This window comes from Salmo salar, chromosome ssa15, assembly GCF_905237065.1.
Source record: "Salmo salar chromosome ssa15, Ssal_v3.1, whole genome shotgun sequence".
NCBI lineage: Eukaryota > Metazoa > Chordata > Actinopteri > Salmoniformes > Salmonidae > Salmo > Salmo salar.
This window is the reverse complement of record NC_059456.1, coordinates 34943732-34957621: the sequence shown is the minus strand read 5'-3', so window position 1 is coordinate 34957621 and position 13890 is coordinate 34943732. Positions and strand designations below refer to the sequence as shown.

At 41.3% G+C, this 13890-nt stretch overlaps 1 protein-coding gene across 1 annotated transcript in view; it reads right to left on the bottom strand.

Annotated features, from left to right (window-relative positions):
• Window positions 1-13890, bottom strand: part of LOC106571321 (heparan sulfate glucosamine 3-O-sulfotransferase 5) — a 99670-nt gene that overhangs the window by 4527 nt on the left and 81253 nt on the right. The gene's annotated exons all lie outside the window — the stretch shown is intronic.

Genomic DNA, 13890 nt, shown 5'->3' with positions numbered 1-13890 from the left:
TTCGACGATCAAGGCCTGATCCACGCAGTCTCCTCTGAACAGTTGATGTTGAGATGTGTCTGTTACTTGAACTCTGTGAAGCATTTATTTGGGCTGCAATCTGAGGTCCTGTTAACTCTAATTAACTTATCCTCTGCAGCAGATGTAACTCTGGGTCTTCCTTTCCTGTGGTGGTCCTTTTGAAAGCCAGTTTCATCATAACGCTTGATGGTTTTTGCGACTGCACTTGAAGAAACTTTCAAAGTTCTTGACATTTTCTGGACTGACTGACCTTCATGTCTTAAAGTAGTGATGGACTGTCATTTCTCTTTGCTTATTTGAGCTGTTCTTGCCATAATATGGACTTGGTCTTTTACCAAATAGGGTTATCATCTGTATACCACCCCTACATTGTCACAACACAACTGATTGGCTCAAACGCATTAAGAAGGAAAGAAATTCCACAAATTAGCTTATAACAAGGCACACCTGTTAATTGAAATGGATTCCAGGTGACTACCTCATGAAGTTGACTGAGAGAACGCCAAGAGTGTGCAAAGCTGTCATCAAGGCAAAGGGTGGCTACATTGAAGAATCTCAAATATAAAATATATTTCGATTTGTATAACACTTTTTTTGGTTACTACATGATTTCATAGTTTTGATGTCTTCACTATTATTCTACAATGTAGAAAATAGTAAAAAATTAAGAAAACCCCTGGAATGTCCAAACTTTTGACTGGTACTGTATATATTAGCTACAATAAGATAAAGTTTAACTTTCTAGATTACTGTAACTTCCATTCAATTATAACATTTTAGAGGATCGAGGAGCTAAAGAAAAAACAGCAGTCTAGAATACATACTGTAAATTGGTGCCACGTGAAAATAGTTCACCTCAAAGAAAGTCTGATGTTCAAACCATTCTGTCACACACACGCACGCACGCACGCACTATCATGTTCTATGAAAAGAAAGCATCACTGTGAGAAGCTGCTGCATGGGAACAAAACAAGAATGATCAAAGGAAACAGAAAAACCTGACCTCAATTCATTGTAGGCTACACTTCATCTACTGATCCAATCTAGAACAGATCCTAGTATTCACAACATTATATGTGTGGTTTTTATTTTAGAGCGGAATGATCCGAGCGGAAAGGGCCGAGTTTTGCAAAAAATGGTCTATCTTGATTACGGCTATCGAACAGGAGTACATGCATAGAAATAGAATGTATAGAATGTACAAATAATTTACTTGAATGGGGACTACCATTATACAAATAATTTACTTGAATGTGGACTCCCTTTATACAAATAATTTACTTGAATTGGGACTCATTCTATTCATTCTGAATTGGGGCCCATTCTATTTATTCTATTTCTATGCATGTATTCCTATCCGGTAGACGAAACCCAGATTGATCATTTTTGAAAAACTGCGCCCAGAGACTACTGTTGGTGCTAATAGTGTAAGATCATCAATAACCATCTGCCTCAGCACATCTCCCTTGTTGTGATTAGCATACAAAATAAAACTGCTGTGTCTTCATCGTGTACAACATGACTCGTTTGACCTTCAATGATGGAAAACTAAAACCTGTTCCCCTGTTAAACCAAGCGGGGGCAGTATTTCATTATCTAAGAATGACATCAAAGTCTTTTATCCTGCTCCAGGTTGAGACATACTAGTGGTTTTTAGTAGTTGCAGATGTTTAATATTTTAGAACAATTATAAGAGGGAGCAGTAGAACACTCCGCTTTGCAAAGTTATGTAGACTTAGGCTATTGACATTTGAGTCTGAGAGATCATTTTTGCAGGTCTGCAACATACTGATGTTTGTAGGCTTTACAATAGGAAGTAACTGCTGTTATGATCAGCAAATGGAAGCCCACTTCCTCCCCAAAGAATAACCACCAACTGACAAATTACACAGCCTTGACTGTTTACCCCTGTGGACCCAGAGAGATCAGTCTCCAAAACCAATTAGCAGACGGCTTAGATCAGTGGTTGACAAACCTTTTATAGTGCTGTACCCGTTCAAACATTCAACCTCCAGCTGCGTACCCCCTCTAGCACCAGGGTCAGCGCACTCTCAAATGTTGTTTTTTGCCATAATTGTAAGCCTGCCACACACACACACTATACAATACATTTATTAAACATAAGAATTAGTGAGTTTTTATCACAACCCGGTTCGTGGGAAGTGACAAAGAGCTCTTATAGGACCAGGGCACAAATAATAATATATTAATAATCAATCATTTTGCTCTTTATTTAGCCATCTTACATATAAAACCTTATTTGTTCATAAAAAATTGTGAATAACTCACCACAGGTTAATGAGAAGGGTGTGCTTGAAAGGATGCACATAACTCTGCAATGTTGGGTTGTATTGGAGAGAGTCTCAGTCTTAAATCATTTTCCACACACAGTCTGTGCCTGTATTTAGTTTTCATGCTAATGAGGGACGAGAATCCACTCTCACATAGGTACGTGGTTGCAAAGGGCATCAGTGTTTTAACAGGGGGATTTGCCAAGGCAGGATACTCTGAGCGCAGCCCTATCCAGAAATCTGGCAGTGGCTTCTGATTAAATACAATTTTCACTGAACCGCTTGTTGTAATTTCGATAGGGCTCTCTTGTTCAGATATCGATAGGTGGACTGGAGGCAGGGCATGAAAGGGATAATGAATCCAGTTGTTTGAGTCGTCTGTTTTGGAAAAGTACCTGCGTAATTGCGCATCCAACTCACTCAGGTGCTTCGCTATATCACATTTGACATTGTCCGTAAGCTTGAGTTCATTTGCACACAAAAAAATCATACAATGATGGAAAGACCTGTGCGTTGTCCTTGTTAATGCAGACAGAGAAGAGCTCCAACTTCTTAATCATAGCCTCAATTTTGTCCAGCACATTGAATATAGTTGTGGAGAGTCCCTGTAATGCTAAATTCAGATCATTCAGGTGAGAAAAAACATCACCCAGATAGACCAGTCGTGTGAAAAACTCGTTATCATGCAAGCGGTCAGACAAGTGAAAATGATGGTCAGTAAAAACTTTTTAAGCTCGTCTCTCAATTTAATTAAAACGTCTCAATACTTTGCCCGTTGATAACCAGCGCACTTCTGTATGTTGTAAAAGCATTACATGGTCGCTGCCCATAGCATTGCATAATGCAGAAAATACACAAGAGTTCAGGGGCCTTGCTTTAACAAAGTTAACCATTTTCACTGTAGTGTCCAAAACGTCTTTCAAACTGTCAGGCATTCTCTTGGCAGCAAGAGCCTCTCTGGATGCTGCAGTGTACCCAAGTGGCATCGGGAGCAACTGCTTGCACGCGCGTTACCACTCCACTATGTCTCCCTATCATGGCTTTTGCGCCATCAGTACAGATACCAACACATCTTGACCACCAAAGTCCATTTGATGTCGCAAAGCTGTCCAGTACTTTAAAAAGATCCTCTCCTGTTGTCCCGGTTTCCAGTGGTTTGCAGAAGAGGATGTCTTCATTAATTGACCCCACCTTAAACGTAACGGACATATACCAGGAGCTGTGCCAGGCCCGCCACGTCTGTTGACTCATCCAGCTGTAATGCATTGAATTCACTGGCTTGTATGCAAAGCAGTAATTGTTTCAAAACATCTCCTATCATGTCACTGATGTGTCGTGAAACAGTGTTGTTTGATGGAGTCATTGTCTGTATAGTTTTTTGGGCCTTTTCCCCCAGCATTGTCCCAGTCATATCAACGGCAGCAGGAATAATTCAGTTCTCCACAATAGTATGGGCCTCGTCTGTCCTAGCCACTCGGTAGCTCACCATATAAGACGCTTCTGGCCCCTTCTTATTAATGGTATCTGTTGCTTTTATACATGTCTTACGACTCGAAAGTCATCTTAATTCTCGCTCCAACTGCCGTGGGTTATTTTTCAAATTGGCATGTATCGTTTCTAAATATCTGCGCAAGAGTGAAGGTTTACCGCGAGAGAGTAACGGTTAATGTGATAGGATGTTAATTATTTGACTAGGCTACCTATATTTGACATTGTGTTGTTATTTCGCTGAACACTAGATGTTAATTTTATTTTTGGCAGTGAAACGAGGCTACTCAGGCGAGAAAAAAATATACACCCAAATGTATAGCCCCATTGGAAAATCTAAACGCATTATTTGAAAATGTGAATCACATTTTTATTTGGAGTACCCCCGACTGCATTGCGCGTACCCCAGGTTGGGAATAGCCGGCTTAGATCTTCCAAATACAATACGAGGAAGCCCGTTGGATGTAGCAGGACTTGCAAACTATCACGGATTACCAAAGGAAACCCATCCGCGAGCTGCCCAGTGATGGGGCCTACCAGATGAGCTAAATGCCTTCTATGCTTGCTTCGAGGCAAGCAACACTGAACCATGCATGAGAGCAGCAGATGATCCGGATGACTGTGTAACCACGCTCTCCGTAGCCGATGTGAGTAAGACCTTTAAACAGGTTAACATTCCCAAGGCCACAGGGCCAGATTACCAGGACGCATACTCGGAGAATGCGCTGACCAGCTGGCAAGTGTCTTCACTGTCATTTTCAACCTCTCCCTGACCCAGTCTGTAATACTTACATGTTTCAAGCAGACCCCTGTAGTCCCTGTGCCCAAGAACGCCAAGTTAACCTGTCTAAATGACTATCGCCCTATAGCACTCACATCTGTTGCCATGAAACGCTTTGAAAGGCTGGTCATGGCTCACATCAACACCATCATCCCTGGACCCTCCCTGGACCCAGTCAAATCCGCATACCACTCCAACAGATCCACAGATGACGCAATCTCCATTGCACTCCTCTATTGCACTCCACACTGCCCTCTCCCATCAAGCTCATCACAAAGCTAAGGACCCTGGGACTGAAATCCTCCCTCTGCAACTGGATCCTGGACTTCCTGACAGGCCGCCCCCAGGTGGTGAGGGTAGGCAACAACACATCCGCCACTCTAACCCTCAACACAGGCGCCCCTCAGCGGTGCATGCTTAGTCCCCTCCTGTACTCTCTGTTCACCCACGACTGCGTTGCCGAACACGACAGGCCTGATCACCGACAATTTGCTGACGACAGGCCTGATCACCGACAATGATGAGACAGCCTATAGGGAGGTCAGAGACCTGGCAGTGTGGTGCCAGGACTTCAACCTCTCCCTCGGCAAGACAAAGGAGCTGACCGTGGACTACAGGAAATGGAGGACTGAGCACTCCCCCCATTCACATCAAAGGGGCTGTAGTAAAGTGGGTCGAGAGCTTCAAGTTCCTCTGTGTCTACATCACTAAGGATCTATCATGGTCCATACACACCAACACAGTCATGGGGCACGACAACACCTCTTCCACCTCAGGAGTCTGAAAAGATTTGGCATGGGCCCTCAAATCCTCTACAGCTACACCATTGAGAGCATCTTGACTGGCTGCATCACCACTTGGTATGGCAACTGCTTGGCATCCGACTACAAGGACCTACAGAGGGTAGTGGGTACGGCCCAGTACATCACTAGGGCTGAGCTCCCTGCCGTCCAGGACTTCTATACCAGGCGGTGTCAGTGAAAGGCCCAAAATGTTTTCAAAGAGTCCAGTCACCCAAGTCCTAGAATGTTCTCTCTGTTACCGCATGTCAAGCGGTATTGATGTGCCAAGTCTGGAACCAACAGGACCTTGAACAGATTCTACCCCCAAGCCATAAGACTGATAAATAGTAAGTTAAATAGTTAACCAAATAGCTACCCGGACTATCATTGACCTGTTTTGATTGAACTTTATTTAACTCATCACATTTGCTGCTGCTACTGTTTATTATCTATTCTGTCGCCTAGTCACTTTATTCCTAGTAATATGTACATATCTACCTCAATTGCCCCGTGCCCCTGCACATCGACTCGGTACTGGTACCCCATGTATATAACCAAGTTATTGTTACTCATTGTGTATTTATTATTACTTATATTATTATGTTATTACTTTCCTATTATTTCTCCATTTTTTTTTTACTCTCTGCATTGTAGGGAAGGGGTGTTGTCGTGCCCCATGTCGTGCTCTGCATCGTAGGAAGCATTTCACTGTTAGTCTACACTTGTTGTTTACAAAGCATGGGACGAATAGCATTTCATTTGATTTAATATAACACATAACAGGCATGTCGAGTGGGCTTTTGACTCTCGCTGTAACTACAAAATATGTCATATTGCCTTGCCTGGCCTCTAAAGGGACTCTAGCCAAGCAATTGCTATTTTATCAGTCTAACAATATAGGAGAATAAACCCATTTAGCCAGAGGGCCAGTTCAGTCCCCTTGTTTGTGGATTCCCATTTGGAAATGAAATGTTTTTCATTACAGGTGGTATCTTTGAGAGGGCTGGGGAGCGATTCACAGATCTCCTGGGGAGAGCTTTCATTTTAATGGCTCTTTGGTTTATAGAGGGTGTCATTTGTAGAACAATACTCCTACTTACAATGCTGAAGTTGACTCTCTCAAAATCAATGCACTGTTTTTTGAAGTCCCAACCTACTTTAGAGTACACTTAATGTACACCCTTAGAATTCCAGGGTGTCCATTCTTTCCTATCATTTACTACGCTATGGTCAGGGACAGATGACCTACATTTGACTCAATTGTAGGAAATCTGTGGGAAACATATTCCCCTGCTACCCCCATATCTCTAGTAGTCTTACCAAATACTGATGTATTTCAATTCCTTCTATTCACTGACTGTTGAATCCACAGTGTTAGTCTAATCATGTCTGAATTAATTGCCTCTTTCACATGATGAACCCTGACTTATTTTAGCACTGCAAAGATGTCTGAGAGACTTGTGGTCCAATTAGGTTTAGAGTAGAGTAATGTATTGTAAATTGCCTTTCAGACAAGTTTTCTTGACCCATGTTGTGAACCTCTGCAACATGATCGTGTTTGCGCTTATCAGGACATGTTACATTTACATTTTGGTCATCAAGAGCTAAGAAGAGTTGTGCACTGGCCATATGGGGTTTTCTCTATGAAACCCCAGTGTCAACATAAACAGTCAATACTTTATTATGAAATGTATTTTATTAAATATAAAAGTGCTTTACAGATGCCCAGCCTAAAACCCCAAAGAGCAAGCAATGCAGAGGCAGAAGCACAGTGCCTAGTGTGACGGCCCCTCCCTGCTTTGCCTTCTGGGTTTTGCTGTGCTTGCTTCCTGCAAGAGATTGTTGGGCAGAGCTGGGAAGGTCGTCAGTGCTGATGGGGCACACCTGTGAAAACTCAGCTGTGGCATAAAGCCCCCCCCCATATTCAACAAGTGAATTCCTCTCTCCATGCGTACCTTTAGTTGTGGCTTCGGCATTTGACACATAATTTACTGACCATGCCTCATCTGATTATCTTTGTAATTCCTTTACTCAGTGTGTGGTTTCCTATTGTTTGTTACAATCTTGAGCCAGGTTGTAACACTAGGAACAATTCCCTAGAAGGCAGGAACCTAGGGGTGGCCAGTCTTCTTCGGACTGTACTTTAGTATTACATTGCCTTCAGAAAGTATTCATACCCCTTGACTTATTGTACATTTTGTTGTGTTACAGCCTGAATTCAAAATGTATTAAATAGATTTTTGTACTACCCCTTTATACAAAATACCCCATAACGACAGCGCAAACATGGTTTCAAATGTATTGAAAATGAAATGCAAAAAATTCACATTTACATAAGTATTCACACCCCTTTGCTATGACAATCCAACTTGTGCTCAGGTGCATCCAATTTCCTATGATCATCCTTGAGATGTTGCTACAACTTGATTGGAGAGAGCTGTTAGTGACCATATTACCACCACACCAGCGGTCATGAGTCATGGCGGCAGTCAAATTCCATGTGACCGTTTAGTCACGTGATTAGGCTTCTCCAAGCTCTGATGCTGCTGATGGTCATTTGTAGCCTACCAAACTTACTAACTGCCTGGTACTCAGCCCTCTATTGTCCCTCTAATCACTCAGACATCAGTGCAAATGTAATCAAAAATGTAATCAAACATTTCATGAGAGCCCATGAGCTCATGTTGCGCAACATTTCTATAGGCTATGCAATTGCGTGAGAAATGTGATGGCCTCTATAAAAAAAGGAGGATCCCATCAGCTTTCTATAGGCTAGGCCTAATGTATGTATTTCTCAACTTTCCTAATATTAAGCACATCGCTTCTCTTTACAACAGGAGTGTAGCCTATCTGGCTGGCATGAAAATGAACCATTGGAAAATAATCCCCCATTCGCTATTTAAGTGCATAGCTGACATGCACTTTTTTCCGCTGTCCCTGTTTCAAAACTAATTTCACACATATATGATTTAGTATATGTAAAGACAATTTTAAATCAAGAATAGTCTGATGGGTGACAATATTAGCCTATCATTTTAATTTTTGCTGTTTGTTAGGCCTACTCATCTTGACGAAAAGTAAATGTGGACAGTTCTTCCAATATCTTCATGCGCCTCAGAATTGGATAAGGACACACGCAGTTGCGTCCCAGATGTCAGTCTTCACTTGTAGCCTGTGAGAAAGACCTGATCACTTGATGGAGAGCCACGTGAGTGAGAGGTGCTTTGGAGAATGCAGCCGGGAGAAGGAAATTATCAGTGGTGTAAAAAGAACCCAATTGACATACTTGAGTAAAAGTATAGATGCCTTAATAGAAAGTTACTCAAGTAAAAGTGAAAGTCAGCCAGTAAAATACTACTTGACTAAAAGTCTAAATGTAATTGAAAAATATACTTCAGTTTCAAAAGAAAAAGTAAAACTATAAATCATTTTAAATTCCTTATATTAAACAAAGCAGACAGCACCATTTTCTTGTTTGTAAAATGTACGGATTGCCAGAGGCACACTCCAACAAAAGATGCATTTGTGTTTAGTCAGTCCGCCAGGCAGTAGGGATGACCAAGTGTTCTCTTGATAAGTGTGTGAATTTAACCATTTTCCTGTCCTGCTAAGCATTCAAAATGTAACGAGTACTTTTGGTTGTCAGGGAAAATGTATGGAGTATAAAGTACAATATTTTCTTTAGGATTGTAGTGGAGTAAAAGTAAAAGTAGTCAAAAATATAAATAGTAAAGTACAGATACCCCCCAAAAATACTTAAGTAGTACTTTAAAGTATTCTTAAGTATACCACTGGGAATTATAATTTATATATTCAGCCCAAGGGCACAACACTGGCCGCAAGAGGCATGCATTTTTTAGGGGGCATTACGGCCACACAAAGGGGATTTGAGGCATTATCAAGTGCTTGTCAAATTGTGAATGAAAGACTGATGAAGTGTGTACAGCCTGCGCAAAAAAAACTAAGCAGAGCTCATGCCTTTCATGAGACTTAAAAAAAAAATCCTAATTAGAGTTGCATCATGAAGCCTTAGAATGTATAAAAAATCTAAACATATAGCCAAACATTTGTTTCACAAATAAAGTTACATAAATAACAAAAAATTAAGCATATAGGAGTACCGGTTTCTTTGTTACCACTCAGCACAGAATAGCCGTATGTGTACACTTCTTCAAATTGCTTGGAGAAAATATCCTTTCTATTTTATTTAGCCATGTTCAATTGTATTCTTCATACTATAAAATAATACAAATAATGCCACAGAATTCTAAACAAATCTTGTCTGCTAAATGAACTAGTGTAGCCCACAGCCATATGGCATAGCCAGATCAGGGCCTAACATAAGGACAACTCAGACTTGAAGATTACTGTTCACCGCTGCTCCCTATCTAATGTAACACAGCTTGAGAAATTCTGCAAGGAAGAATGGGAGAAAATCCCCAAAGCTGATACAGACATACCCAAGACTACTCAAAGCTGTAGTCGCTGCCAAAGGGGCTTCTACAAAGTATTGACTCGAGTGTGAATACTTATATAAATTTGATATTTCTGTATTACATTTTCAATAAATTTGTGAGAATTTATAAACATGTTTTCACTTTCACTGTCATTATGGAGTATTGTGTGTAGATGGGTGACATAGAAAATATATATATTTAATCAATTTTGGGTTCAGGCTGTAACACAACAAAATGTGGATTATGTCAAGGGGTATGAATACTTTCTGAAGGCACTCTATATATAGTCTATAGCCGCAAAAACTAAGTTAGGAGCACAATAGTTTCAGAAGGCAATCGAGCAGCAGACTCACACAATGTGACCTAAATAAACCAAGATGAGCCTCTGAGATATTCCCTTTGATGGACTTGACAAAGAGAAAAGTTTGAACAATCAGAGTAGAGAGTGTACAGCTACTAGTGACAGAGGGAAACGAAGACTGACATATTTTTGATGCATTTGTAAGCAGGCAGGTCCTTCGAGAGAGAAATGGAATTGTATACAAATAAATTGAACAGCAGCATCAGTACACATTTTGAGAAGGAATCACTTTCACCTTGACAATTTTACTAGATTCTGGAAGCAAGTTTATGACAAGATGGATTTATTTTTAGTTTCTCAGTTTTACAAAAAGTCTTGCTCTGTCCAACTCTGAGCCAATTTGCAGTTTAACAGACAACACAAGGAATTGACATTAATGGATGGGATTCTAGTCGTAAATCTGGCAGTCTCTTGTGTAGATTTCTTTTACTTCAAAGCATGGATATCCATAATAAGGTACTCCGATATTTCAGTTCTCGGATAAATAACCTTTTATTCAGTAATTTTCAATTTTCTCTCATCTTTACTCCTGACCTTTTGTATACTTTTAGCCAGTAGTTCAGAAAGTAACGTTCACAAGCCAAAAGTGGTCCCTGAAAATTGCGTACTACGTCACATATGTGCAGACGTGCACCATGTCATTGCTCCCTCTCTCACTCTGCTATTTGTGCATCTTGCTAGCTGTCACTAAAATGGAGAGGGGCTGAATCTCATTGGCTGGAACTCAAATTGCTAGGAGGCTGGCCCATCTGTGGGTGGGGGGGATGTAGGGAAAATAGCACCGCATAGCTTCCAGTAAACAGTAGGGCTGTTACGATACCAGTATTGCAATATTTTTCACTCTTTGGTACTTTAAAAACCTGCTGTATGTAACTGGATGACAACATAATGATGTTTGTTTCCAACAATAGGGCTGTTTTCCTAAAGAAGTAAAATCCACTTCTTGTTTTGTTTCCTTGCCACGATACTAATGAGTATCACAATACTAGTATCGTCCTGGCCCTAGTAAATAGTTGCTTTCAAACTAAGGATTTCGTGGCTAATTGAGGTAAGCCAGTAATTCTGCTCATAGATTACGCATGTCTGAACTACACATTGACACGTAAAAATGACTTACTAGTCGCCAAAGTTCCAGAGCATGTCTTTAACTGTCTCAGAGCATTCTTACCTCTCAAATATTTATTGTATGCAAATCAGAGATAGAGGGCAGACTATTTGTTTCCCACATTTATTTTGACTGACATGAGTTCTGAAGTACAGCATAGGCTTCAAAATACAATGTTTTTTTTACCACTATGTGTCCTCTGCAGTTGCAAATACCATGGAGATAATTATATGCTACATCGAGTAAATGTTTAAAATCCACAGGCTACATAATAACAGTCATTTCAATATAGACTATTGCACCCTATAATAAAGCCCTCATATTAGTGTACTGTAGCATGTGCTTATAGACAGTGATACTGCATAAAATGTTGTTGACTTATTAAGGTGCCTGCTGTGATCTGCTAATTATGTGTACACCGCTACGCTGCTGTTCTAATTCTCAGGACATCATGCTGTGGCCAGGTGGTAAAAATAGATCAGTGCTGCAGTTGGTCTCAGTGGAGTCCATGGTCGTCTGAGCTCATAGTAGAACACCTGAGTGGGCCAGTGTTGATAGACAAGCCAGGGAAGACCCCCAGCACCCCCTATCCCCACCCCAACCCGCCCTAGTCTCTGGGCCTGCCTGCCCCCCAAGAGCCTCACAGAGTAGGGTCTCAGGGCTACTGGCTGCTAGGACCATGAGGACAGACAGGCGGCTAGGGCACAGGGACACCTGCAGTAGCAGCAACGGTCAGAAGCTGTGGAGTGTCACATCACATGGATACCGTAAGAAGTGTCTCACATTGTCTCTGATCCAAACTATCATGTCAGATCAATACCATTTTCTCCACTTCTAATAAACCATTGGGAAACAGAATGTCTATTAGATGGAGCGGAACATTAGGAAATGGTAATGATCCACACAAAGAAGTGATATGAGGAACTATTTCCAGGAGGAACATTTTTCCTCAAACGAGTCATTGTTCACACCCATGAGGCACGCAGCAAATTGCTAGATTTTATTCAGAATCATGTCCCATCTTGAGTTATGCTCATGTAATGTGACTGCTGAATATTAGAGGCGAAATTCACTTACTTTTGGGGCAAGTACAGTGAGTTGAGTGATTTACCTCATACCATTTATTTGTAACACTGCTGCTGACAAGAGTCCAGCAGCAGAGAAACTACCACTAGAAATGACAGTCTACTTGACACAGGAATAGGAATCTCATTTTCCATAGCTGACAGAAGACTGGGATTAATAGGAATCTCATTCTCCACAGTTGACAGAAGACTGGGATTAACAGGAATCTTATTCTCCATAGCTGACAGAAGACTGGGTTTAATAGGAATCTCATTCTCCATAGCTGACAGAAGATTGGGATTAACAGGAATCTCATTCTCCATAGTTGACAGAAGACTGGGATTAATAGGAATCTCATTCTCCATAGTTGACGGAAGACTGGGATTAATAGGAATCTCATTCTCCATAGCTGACGGAAGACTGGGATTAATAGGAATCTTATTCTCCATAGTTGACAGAAGACTGGGATTAATAGGAATCTCATTCTCCATAGTTGACAGAAGACTGGGATTAATAGGAATCTCATTCTCCATAGCTGACAGAAGACTGAGATTAATAGGAATCTCATTCTCCATAGCTGACAGAAGACTGGGATTGGGCAGTAGACGGTGCACAAGGAAGGATACAGACTATTGATGTAGGCCAAACAACATTCCAACCCATTCATCTGAACATATTCATATACAAACTTTATTGGATCTCTCACATTTCGAAGTGGCTCTTTGTTAATGAAAAAATCCCAATGAAGTTTAATGGAGACAGACTTGGCGCCATTATTCCATCTAATGCCCAGTAATGCCATCTGAGGACAACGTGGAGGGATGAAAGAGATGAAAAAATACAGAATGGTTATGAATAATTCACCACTGTGTGTGAGGTTTATTATTATTATTGATCTGTATGCTTATGCACTGGGGAATGATTTTACTGTTCTGTTTTCATCCAGCCTCCAACCGAGCCCAGCCCTTCCACCAGCCTCTCCAAACCTCCATTTTGTGATATTACACCTACATTATTTATCACCAGCACACTGCATTGGCTTTGTCCTGAACTCTCCTCTGGCACCAACGGGTGTGCGTGCCACAGTCCGCTACTGGCTGCAGCCAGCCCCGCCGCCACCCCTCATTGTCCACAGACACACCCCCTCACACACACACACACACGCACACACACACACACGCTTGCTGCACGCACACCCCTGCATGTGTCCATCCAGTGCGTCAGCTTTGAAGCTCTATCCCACACTGACATGGACAGTGAATGACCCTATACTCAATAAGTCTACGCTGTGCTGCATTCTGTTAGGGATTTTGTCTCTACATCAAAGGAAATTTAACTTTTCAAAATACATTTCAAAAGTGCTGTTCATGTCCATGGAGATCCCACTCCTCACACTGATAATTCCCTCACACAACAGTGAGAGAATTATCAACATGTCATTTGGGGGAAATAGACACCAGAGAAGCCATGAACATTGGGATAATGTTCTGATTTACATATCAAAAGAAGCAGTTGGTGGCTGCTTTGGCTACACAGTAA